Below are 12,491 nucleotides of genomic sequence, written 5' to 3'. Positions count from 1 at the left end.
AGCTCTAAATAGCAGATATACCAAAATTATGGCTTTCTTGGTAATTTTTTAAAAATTACTATTATAAGCTTGAGAGCAAAAACTGATTTCTGAACATTCTGCTGCAAGATATCCATAAGTATCTCCCAAACGTTTAATGGACAACAGAAAAGTGCAGATAGGTCTGGGTATGACTTTAATTTTTTTTTAAGAATTCTTTTTGATATAAACGTTCTTGACACATGAAAAAGATACAGTGCTGGAATTAGCATTAACCCTATAATTACTATAAGGCTGCAAGAAGCTTTAGAAAAACTGAAGTAAGTTCAACTAACATGTTACTTTTGAAACCCAGCAATGCCATGAGAAAAGTAACTATTTTTCCATCCTTTATGGCATCATAGAACTCTTACTATTCCTCAATAAATCAGCTATATTCTTTAACACCTTTATGGGAATACAATTCACTTACCATACATTTAAAATATGCAATTCATTAGCTTTTAATATATTCAAAATTGTATAACTGTTATCACAATCAATTTTAGAACATTTTCATTACCCCAAAAAGAAACCCAGTATCCCTTAGTTGTCTCTCCCCTAATCCTCCCAATGCCCCTCCCCCACCTCACAAACTCCCTCTCCATGCCCCCGCCTTAGGCAACCACTATCGACTTTCTGTCTCTATGGATTTATCTATTCTGGACAGTTCATACAAATGGAATCATACAATATCTAGTACTTTATGACTGGCTTTCATTTAGCACAATCTTTTCTAGTTCATCCATGTTGTAGCATATATCAGTACTTCATTTCTTTTTATTTCTGAATAATACTTCATTGTACGGATATACCGTATTTTATTTATCCACTCATTAGTTGATAGACATTTAAGCTGTCTCCATTTTTTGGCATAATGAATAATGTTACTATGAACATTTATGAAGTTTTTATGTGACCTACATTCTTAAATGAGAAGTTACAAGCACTAAGAAATCAAAACAGATTTTGATGATATATGCAAAGAAGCCTCAAAAGTTTGCTAGTAAACAGGAAAGAAACCAAATGTGCAATTTTAGCTATGATTAATATGCTAAGGGCTCTAATGGAAAAAGTGGACAATATGCATGAACAGGTGGGTAATGTACACAGAGAGATGGAAGCTCTAAGGAAGAAGCAAATGGGAATATCAGAAACCAAAAAACACTAACAGAAATGAATAATGCCTTTCATGGGTTTATTAGCTGACTGGACACAGCTGGGGGTGAGGGGAGAGTGAGCTTGAAGATATAGCAATACAAACTTCCAAAACTGAAATGCAAAGAGAAGAAAAAGAAAAATATATTCGAGAATCATGGAACAATTACAAAAGTTACATGCACAAGGGGAATACCGTTTACATGAAATCTAAGAAAAGGCAAAACTGTAGTGACTTAAGAGCAGATCAGTGGCTGCCTGATATTTTCCTATGTTTAGAAAAGTTTATAGTTTTAGCATTATTTAGGTCTATGATCCATTTTAATTTTGTGTATGGTGTGAAGAAGGGATTGAGGACCAATTTTTAAAATATGGTTATTTCATTCCAGGGCTAATTATTGAAATGGTTCTCCTTTTTCCATTGCATTGCTTTGGCAATCAACATCAAGATCTTTTTCTAGTGTCTATTCTGTTCTATTGATTATATATCAATCCTTATGCCCACATATATTTCAAGTAGGTAGAAATAGTAGATAAGCAGCAGTAAAGGGACATGTGAACAAATACAAGCAAGAAATTATTAATTCTGGATCAAGGATGCTAAAATTAATAAAAGAACGTGTTATAAATGTAGGAGACATGAAAACTGAAAACCAGATAAGGCCTGTTTACTAAAATGTATCAAAGGGGGCGGGATTCGAAGACTCAGATTTCAAGTCTAGCTAATGAAGAGAATGGTGGTATTGCTAAAAGAAATTTAACTAGCTAATAAGCAAAGCGCTGCTTTCTCAACTATCATTTCTCCTATTCCAATGCAATCATGAAAGTTAGGAGAGGAGTTAGATGAAACGCTATTTGCTAACACAAGTAATCTGGGGAAACCAGTCTTCACAAGGTGAAATGATAACAGGTGGGAATGATTCAGATTTTGACTAAATGCCATTAAAAGAGTCACACACAAGGAAAAAGTGGGCGGGGGGGGTTGTGTCTCATAGTAAACTGTAGCATACAGTTCCCTTCCTCCTCAAAAGTTACACACACACACACACACACATACATATTCACTCGTTCAACTATTATTATCATTAAAGAGAAGAACATGAAGTATTAAACAAGTTTAAATTATAAATTAAAGAAAAGGGCAGATCTCTTCAGAGGGTGAAGTAAGAAAATTACAAAGGATTGAGTCAAAGTGAAACTGAATTACCTGGCTAACCAGTCAAATGATGTTCAAGTAGTTTATTTTTATTGGTCTCTGACTCCACTGTTCAGCAAGTATTTTGATCCTGAAGACAAAAAAAAGGAGGGGGGGGTTGAATTTATTGCCCTTTCTTAATAATAGTACTATTATTAATCACACACAAATTAACTTTTCCCACTTTTCCCTTCCCTGGACATATGAAACACACCAAAGAAAGGCTATCAAGTAAGAGGCCTCTTCCTGGGAATTTGAGCTGATGCCTTATTTTGCTATATATTACTACTTCTGCTTAAAAAGTGAGGCATGGAATACACAATATGTTCTGTCAGTTTGTAAAAATGAGGAATACCAAGAGGGGTAGAGGAAACTAGCTCCAAGTCCTGAAAAGTGATCAAATGAGTAAGCTGAACTTGGGGTGTCCCCACCTGTCCAAAAGGAGTGTTCAACAAATAACAATTAAAAACAATATTAATATTGTGGCAGAAGCTAATGCTTAAATACCCACCAGATGGATGGATGGACAAGGTAAGCAAGCAAGAAAAAGAACCTGGACGTTTTCTCCTTCTCTACGAAAGGCTACACTTGAGTCACCAACAAGAAATATTTTTAAATGGGAGATAGAGAAATGAGGGGCAGTTCTTCAAGTTCTTCAAAATAATCTTCAATAAAATACACGACATATAAAGAACAGACTTCTTCTGCACTTGAGAAAATGTGAAGGTGGCTCCGGTGTAATAAAAAAGTGAGCCAGTAAAAACATTCACCCTCACCTTATGAATTTCCAAATGTAACAATAAAGCAACAATCTGACTACCACTAATTCTAGTGTTACCTATATCAAGACAACAACCATAACTATGTCTTAAAGTTAACAGCAATCATGCTGAAATTGGCAGGTCTGTTGGGAAGTGGTGTAAGAAAAAAATGATATATTTACAAGTTCCAAGTAACAAACATATCACAGTCATGACAAATTAGTATGCAGATAGGGGACAACCAATCACAATCTAGTTGCATGATATGAAGCGTCTGCTTAACTTCTGAAACCCAAATTAAAGGTGAAAAAATTGGGAGGGAGGGGAGCACATCATATGTGGTACACAAAGGGAAAAGAGGAAAATCCAGGTAGTATTATCAGTGCTATGCAATTAGTTATAAAAAGACCTGATATATCTACTAACATGTCTATCTGTAATCACAGTATAGTCTCCAGCTTATAACTGAGATATATGCTAAAAGTAAACGGGTTCACGGAATACATCTTCTAATGCACAACAGTGTAACTAGTTGTTAGCATAATGGTTAAAGAGCGAAAGCTTTGGAGTCCACCAGATCTAGATCTCCCAACTCTTTCACTTACCAGCTAGGTATCCCTGGGTCAACTTAAGACTTCTTCAAGCCATATATTCTCATCTTGAAATGGGAATAACACCTCATGAGAAGGCTATTGTAACGATTAAATGAAAATGCTTAAATTCCTTATTAGTATCACTATATAAATGCTCAAAAAATAAAAACTATTAGCCAAAAGATTATTGGACACATAATATAACTTAAGGATTTCCAAGCACATTGAAATGAAAAAATTGGAGAAAATACAATCATTAGTTTTAGTTTTTAAATGAATTCAGTGTTTTATGACTTGAATTTTTATGACACCCAATTTAATTAAAGGAAATGGAGGAAAAGGTAGGCCAAACTTCTGCAAAGAAAATCCAAAATTTTCTGGCCTTGGTTTTAAATCAAGTTTCACTTCAGAAATGGTTCTTTTGTTGTTATATGGGGGAAGGGACAAGGTAGTAAGGCAGACTTAGTACCTACAGAACAAGAGGGGTGGGTAGGAAAAGGGATTTGAGTCAGAATGTACCCAGTACCGTAACAACTAACCCAGGAAACAAGTACTGCTGCCTGGTGTGGAATGTTGACAAGCAGATCTTACGTTAATACTCAACTATTATTGTACCACTGCTGAGAACTATTTAAAAGAGTGCTGATCCACTCATTTTGCACCCCATAACTCCAGGCATCCAAAGAAACACCACCTCACCTCCAAAGTGCACAGCTGTACTAGAAAGGTCCCCAAGTAGTCACAGCTCAATGACTGGCTTGCCTCCCAGGAACGTGAAAGGGTTCTAAACAGTACTATATACCAGGATCCTATAAAGTATGGAACTGTTAGGAAAACTGCAGTTAACTTGTCTAGAACCAAGATTCTGCAAAAGCAATAATAGTCCTAGAACATTTCTTGGAACGGTATTTCTTACCTTTATCAAAAATAAGCTTACTCTTATCCCTTTTCATAGTTTGGACATTAGCCAATCATACATATAAAAATAAAATCACAGACATAAAAAATGAATGACACATTCCCAAAATACTATATAACTGAAAAGGAGGGGACATTAATTTTTCTACTAGAATTAACAAAAAGGTGACTGATAAGATCCACAGTATCAAAACCTGCATCACTAGGAAACTAATGGGAGGGAGGGTCAAACTGAGCTTTGTTAAAGGCTAGTCTGAAAAGATGTGCCTCGAGGCCAAAACAAAGACTCAAACTGGGGGAAGGGAGTTGACAGAGGAAAATCCAAACTAATGCTGATGCTTGGAAACACAAATGAACAAAAAGAGGACACTGAATGTTATGAACATGTCTTTCTTTTTGCTGTTGAACATGGAAGATGTCAAGGACTCTACTACTAATCATATTAAACTCATTGTTCTTTCCATGCTGCTGCAGGCAATGCTCCCAGGGACCTCCCTCCTCTGTTCCCTAAAATCCCAGAGATGGAGATTCAGTCTTTGGGAAAAGCTAGCTGTTGCCCACTCATCTTAAAAGCACTACAGAATAAGTCTGTTCACCAATTAAATTTCAGGGTACTTAATGGTTACCCAATATTGGTGTAAATTTAACATTCTTTTGCAGTTCAGATTATTTATCAAGTGATAAATATATCATACTTTGTCAAAACTGTAACAATGGATTTTATTTGCATCAGTCAACTGAAACCAATCTGTAGCTATACTGAAAGGGAAAAAAGAGATGTAAGTTAAAAATCAACTGAAAATTTTAAATTGTATAGAAAAGTTACTGCTTTCTTTAAAGCTGTATAAACAACTCAGTGAATTTTTTTTTTTTTTTTACTATTTATTACTTAATCCACTATTATGTGTTCAAGTAAAAATGTATTTGGTACCCCAGAGGACACTGGTAATACACTAAAGACAAACTTTTTAAAATACCATCATCTTTTTGACAAGGGGGCAGGAATTATTTCAAATTACAGCATATGCATGTCTAGTAAAGTAAGGACAGGGTTAAAAAGACTGACATGTATTACCACTTCTCCTATGATAAACAAGGCCTAGCTGATTTATAATAATTTGTTCTACATCATCATTTAATAAAATATAATAAATGCTTAGTCCTGTATGGAGACAACCTGAAAATTTAAATGATGCAGTAAAATCCTAGGTTTTGGAAGTCCAGCTTCTTGAAGTGACCTTGTGTAAGACATTTAATTCAATTAAATGTTTGCTGTGTACCTATTAGATGCCAGGCACTGCACTGGCAGTCAGAAGTATAAGAAAATATGGTTCCTGCCGTTAATTAGGAAAGAAGCAAGTATAAATAACCACTATAGTTCTCAAAATGAAAACTATGTCCGTTTAGTAAGGATTTGCTGAGCATCCATGTGCTACACTGTGCCAGACACCAGGGATACAAGGAAGTACCAGAAGTTGAAGATATAGAGTCCAACAATAATATTAAAGAAAAGAGCTGCCCTTGCCTTTTTCATAACTGTAAAGCACTATTTAAATGTGAATGCAAGACAAATCCAAAACCATTTACCTCAGCAAAGAGATTAATGAAATTTAAATGTACAGATAATTTCTACAATTATTTTCCATAGTTATCACAACTAAAATGCCATTTGAGTTTATAATAAGACAAAGGCATTTTTGTAAAATGTTAGCCAATTGTATAAAAATTCCATGAGACAGAGAAAACATTAATGGGGTGTATATAAAGGCTGCTGAAAATGAAAGCTATTTTTAACTCAACATACCCAGGAAATTACACCATACATTTTGCTTACACAACGATACTAACCACTGATGAACAATGGCAGTAAATATAACCATTCTGCATTTTTGAAATTACCTTGAGATTAAGGAGAAAACTAAAAAATCCGGTTGGCAGACCAGTTTATTAACAGGCCCCACATCTTTGGCTGAGTTGTAGTTAGTAATGACACGGTTACTAAAACAGGCATGCAAGCAAGGCACTTGCCGGTGCTTGTTCAGTTTCCCTCTCCCCCCTCTCTTGGAAAAACTGCATGCAGTGCTGCACGATCACACAAAATAAATACAGGAAAGGGGGTGGGAGAGCTGGGTGGGGAGGTGAGCCGAAGCTCTGGGCTCCACCAGTGGACAGCGTTCCACAAGAATTGCTACAGGGTCAAAAGTTTACAGTGGTTTCAATTTCACCTTTTAGCAGCCAATCAGGAAACAGAGACTGCAAACTGACCCCTCAGGCTGCAAATGAACATTAACTCATTGGCTACCAGGATTGCATATATTCCTTTTCTTGGAAGGCTTTCCTTTTCCTTTTTTTTTTTTGGGGGGGGGGGGACAGGGGTGGGCATAAGGCAAGAACATTTTAAGTGCAAAGTGACAATCTTATTTAAGACCATGTATTTTAAACATGTATTTGAGGGAAGAAATAATGAAGTATTTATCATCTTCCTCCTTGAAATCGGTTTCTTTATCCTGTAGTATCTAACAAACAAATCATTAATGCTAGTATCAAGACAAAGAGTGAACTTAGGCAGGTTAAAGAGACAGATTTATCTCCACAGGTTGCAATTCTAAGAACAATTTATAATATGATAAAAGATAATGGATGGTTGTGTATCCATCCAGTAAATGCTCTAAAAACACCACAAAAAATTTAAAGTTTTTACCTATACCCCAATTTTTTATTTGCATAGATTCCCCCACCTCCTCTCCAAATCATTATTATAAACATGTAACATGCCTGTCTCCTTTTCATACTGTACATCTACCGAAACGCAGGTACAGATCCTAAGGTTTAAGCTTTCTTTTCCTCTATTTCTTCTCTCTAAACACCAGTACCCAGGAGTGATCCCTTATATAATAAACTTAAGAGTCGACCCTTTGGTAATAGATCCAACTGCTGTCTAATTCATTTTTATGTAAATTTCTTCCAAATGCATAAAACATCAGTAAACTAATCCATTAAATACTCTTTTCAACATTCTTTATTTAACATTGAACAAGGTTAAAATGAAGATCTGTGCTATACACCTTAACTATCCTACATTTAAAAACTAGATTTCTTTGAAGCATTACATGATAAAAGTAAAATATTTATATTAACTGCTCTATCAAAATGATCTGTTAAATCCTAAATAAGCATATCTGTGAACTTGTTGTTAGCAATATTTCTCATTAATACAATAGGTAGTCGAATTTCAGCAGGCTTATTGACTTAAATGTAAGGTTATATTTAGAAGCCGCTGTAGGCACTACTACTGCCCAAGAAAATTATTTCACGTAGGATATTCATTTTCTTACCCAAATCAGCAAAGTAAGACACCACAGGTATTTCTGGATACCCAAAGGTTACCAATATACAAAATTGCCTTATTTAATATATAAATGCTAAAGGGTTCCAAAATAAATTCACAGTGCATAAAGTTACCATAGCAATTTATTGTCAGTTGTTAATATAGTAAATACAGAAACTTGATGCTGATATAGGTCTCTTTTAATTTAGCATTTAAAAAAAAAGTAATTTTCTGGTAAAAACTCCCAAACCTTCATGATTTAAGTTTATGTATATTTGTCATAAAAAGTCTATACTCTAAAATCTAGGGTTTTTTTAAACATGACTTACAGAAGCCTTTTTTTTTGTATATAATACGTTATATTGAGTCTTCTGTGTATCTTCTTTTTACAAGATGGCCTCATTTTGAAAGAAAATGGATGCGATAAAATTTTACATCAAGTCAGCATGTTAGCAAGAAGCTTTTTTGTGTGTTCTGAATTTGATTAATACAAGCCAAGGTCACTTCCTGAAAGATGCCTACCACTGCAGCTGCAGGCAAACTAGACTCTAGCGTTAGGCTGGGGGAAGGGAACGGGTGATGGCGTTTATTAACACTGAGACAGGCTTCCATCTCCACCAGCAGCTGTATAAAGAGGGGCGAACAGGAAGATCCCAGAATTCCTGGCATATAAAGATTAAAATATTTCTACTTAATATTTAAAAACAAAGTTAACTCAGTATAATACTCGTGTCAAAATTATAACAAAGATATCTTCGCTGCTACAATACATTAAAACATTTCACTTAATACTATACAAATCATCTAATACCAGATATTGAAGTAAACTTAGCATTCAACACAATACCACCTGTACTTGCTATGCAAAATGCTTACAAAGGAAGATACAGGCCCTTGAAGAAAACAGAATAAGATTCGAATTTCTCTTACCTAAAATCAATGGTGGCCTAAAAGTTACAAAAGTAGAAATCCAAAACATAAAAGCCTATATGGCAAAATATGTGCAAATTCTGTACTGAAATTCAATTTTCTTCTCACCAATATTAATATGTCGTCTCTGTGCTCAACAAACATCATCAAAATATACATTATCAGTAACTAGAACAAACTCTCTCTCCTTGAATAATTAATAATAGCAAGACTTAATTGAGCAGTTACTATGTACAGACAGGAAACCATACTAATTTGCTTAGCCTATCAGCTTTGAGGCTCTATATACATTTCGACTAACTGGATAAAATATTAGGCAGAATCAGAAAATCTATATGCTCCTTGTAATTTTCTATTTATAACCTTGGATAAATTCGATTAATTTTGTGTACCTAATTTTCCTACCTACCAAAAGGGAGTTATGCTTAAACCATGATATTCCACAAATACATATAATAAGGAAGGCATCTCTGTACTGTTAATGGTTGTATAATAAATGCAAAACCTGGCCTTTTTTAATTGTCAGCATGTTCAAAGCCATTATATTTCTATTTTCTGCATAAATTGAGAATATAATTTTGTTCCTCCCTTATGCTCCTCATCCTTTTATTGTGATTGAAGTTTGAAGGTTCAACAACAACAAAAAACATGAAGATATTAGATGCTCAAGTTCAAACAAACTGATATTGCTTGACTTTTTTTAAGCCTTTTACCTTTCAATGATTGGCAGGAAAGGGCTATAATGTAATGGGCATAGAGCTTTCAGCATACATAAAAGGCTTTCTAAAATCATTTTAGGAAAAGGAAGGCAACCAAGTACAAAATACTTAAGTCCCTAAATTCAAAGAATCTAGTGGCTGGCATGGCAAAGGAAGGCATTCAGAAGAATGCAACAAGACCTTATCACACACCTTTGAGACAGGACAAACTACAAAAATGGAGAAAGGGTAAAATTAAATTAGTTATTCATATCCCCTGCCCCCCCACCCTGCCACGGACACCTTGTGAGGCACTGAGAAGGGATAAATTTTTCCTCAATTTCTCCAAGCCTCTATATTCTTTTTTTCCAATCACATGAATTATCCCAAAAATAACTCAGAACAAAGCATAGAGGTAAGCAGTGGCTAGCTAGCTTCTTGCCATAGACCAGGGCATGAGAGGTGCAACCATCCCTCTCATCTCCAATGAAATCATTCTTCTCCCCTGGTTTTAGCCAAGTACCCAACTCGTTCCTCTTGACAAACAAGACAAAACAAACTCAGGGCCACAGCAGCTAGTTGCCTCGTCTTCTACTTGCACCAATGCAGCTTCTGTGCCATACACAGAACCTGAAAGGAAATACTGACTCTAAAATAAAAGCAAACAAAAAATTGGCCATCCTGTCTTCTTGCTCTGTCAGAGTGGTTCACAGACAAGTTTGAGAATCACTCTTTAAGATTCAATGTTTTTTAAAAAAAATGACTGAAATATTTTCTACGGCATCAAACTGAACACAGTTATTTTTTAAACAGAATTTCTCACTTATTGGATAGCCAGAGTACTATGCCATATAAAACGGTACTATTAATCAGTAATAATGTAACTATACCACATACTTACTCTTTTAAAAGATATTAGACTGTAAGCCTCAACCATATCTCTCAAGTGAAAAAGCTAATAGGCTGTCATTACAAATGCCTAGCACAAAGTTAACAGTATGTATAAATCATCCATTCTTTTCACAAATATTTGCTGATATTATACCATATTCTACAGTACTGCTATTCCAGGTTCTGTGGATATAAAGGTAAACAAGACACGAGGCCCTCACAGAAGTCCTTGAATTCACAGAGCCTAGACCCTGGGTGTAGCAAAGGGAAATGCTCAGAGAAGTTCAAAAAATCCTAAGCATATGTCTTTGAGATGGAGTAAATCTTAAAGATGGACAATGGATAAAATCACAGAGCTTACATTTTATTCGATATTAACAAACAACAAATAAACAAGGTATTTTCAGAAAGTGATAAGTGCCGTAAAGGAAATAAATAGGGCGATGTGATATAGAAAGGGGGGAAAAGTAGGAAAAGTGAAGTAGTTTCAGGTCAGAAAAGGGCTCTCTGAGGATGAAACAGTTAATCTGAGGGCTGAAAGGAACCAATCATGCAAAGAGACTTCTAGACAGACAGTACTATATATGATAGCACTAATAGAGAATTGACTAATAATAGTTAATTTCGTTATCTATTTTATTATCATTAAGTCCAATAGTCTCAACCTTCTTCCCATTTCTACTCTGGGACCCACACTGTAGACCCATGGGAACTTGAAAATTATGTTTCAAAATATGCTTCATTTTAAAAGTTAAGTTTAATAAAGTCAATGAAAAGAACCATATTTAAAGCCAGTACACAACATAGCTGTCACCAACACTGTCAGGAAAAGCCAGACAATGGGTGCAAAAAACATACAGCACATCCACTCATTAAAAGAGACTCTCAGGACCTCACGCTTGAGTTTATTTGTTCTTATTTCTTTCTAGCTTATTATAATTGTGTGTACTTGGCTTCCCAACCTCATGGCGAATCAGAAGGGAGAGAAGATGAGAAGCAATGAGTACTGACAACAGGAGGAAAGTACGGCCAAGTGGCTGGCAAACGATAGCGAAGGAAAATAGAATTAAGAAAAAAAGAAAACAGGAAAAAAATCTTAAAATTAAAGTGGTGTAGACTCTAGTGTCTTTCAGTCTAAAGAGAAATAATCCTGTTTAATTCAGGAGGTATGAGAGGTGTCACCCAAAGCCTCTCCCCCTCCCGCAAAAAAAGGTAATAGTAATGTTCCCAATGTTCTGACTCATTAAGAAAAGATTAAATACACTTAGCATACTGCTTGAAAATGAGAAGTTTGAATACACTTACAGGGTTTTCATTTCCTAGGGTTAAAATTTTTTTATAAGTGTTATGCCTTAATGGTTGTTTTGGCTGTGGGCATTCACTAAGGGCTTCTCTATTCCCAGCCGCTCCCCAGTGTGTGGAGTAAGAAGGCGAGCAGCAAAGGTTAGGAAACCACGGAGTTAGATGATCGACAACAGGGAGTCGCAGTTAAAGTAAGAGAGGACTTCCGCTAAATACAGCACAAAATCTAGAAGCCTACAAAGGGCAATACATTTGAAAATACCGTATTTTTATACATTCCAAATACAAAAAAACAAAACAAAACAAAACAAAAACAAAAATAAAACCCACCATGATCAAAGTTAAACATCAACTAGACAAATCTGGTACAATTTGAGCACCATAATAATGGTAAAGGATTATATCTACTGAATAAACTAAAAATTCATGAATCTACAATAAAAATATATACACAAAGAGAAAGCTCTTCCAATAAAAAGCAAACTCACAAATGAAAAAGAATTGATGGAACTAGAAAATCACCATTTGGCAAAATCATAATAATTCATTCAGGAGGCAAGAATCATCAATAGAAGCTAAAACTAGTGGGTATAAATTTAAGGAGTAATAGGATATTTCCATAATTACAGACTCAAAACCTCTAAACCTCACAGGAAACTTTACAGTATCTTCCTACAAACCTTACAATGGAGAAAGTAG

At 35.1% G+C, this 12,491-nt stretch overlaps 1 protein-coding gene across 3 annotated transcripts in view; it reads right to left on the bottom strand.

Annotated features, from left to right (window-relative positions):
* NCOA3 (nuclear receptor coactivator 3) overlaps nucleotides 1-12,491 on the bottom strand; it is a 95,214-nt gene that overhangs the window by 43,119 nt on the left and 39,604 nt on the right. For 2 of the 3 annotated variants that reach the window (XM_039864532.1, XM_039864534.1), the window contains exon 2: nucleotides 2,384-2,462. The exons of the other annotated variant lie outside the window; for it this stretch is intronic. The gene's annotated coding sequence lies outside the window, so the exon portion shown is untranslated. The remainder of the gene's footprint in view (nucleotides 1-2,383; nucleotides 2,463-12,491) is intronic. 3 annotated transcript variants of the gene reach the window in all.

Source organism: Pteropus medius, unplaced genomic scaffold, assembly GCF_902729225.1.
Source record: "Pteropus medius unplaced genomic scaffold, Ma_sr-lr_union100, whole genome shotgun sequence".
Taxonomy (NCBI): Eukaryota; Metazoa; Chordata; class Mammalia; order Chiroptera; family Pteropodidae; genus Pteropus; species Pteropus medius.
This window is presented reverse-complemented; position numbering and strand designations above follow the sequence as displayed.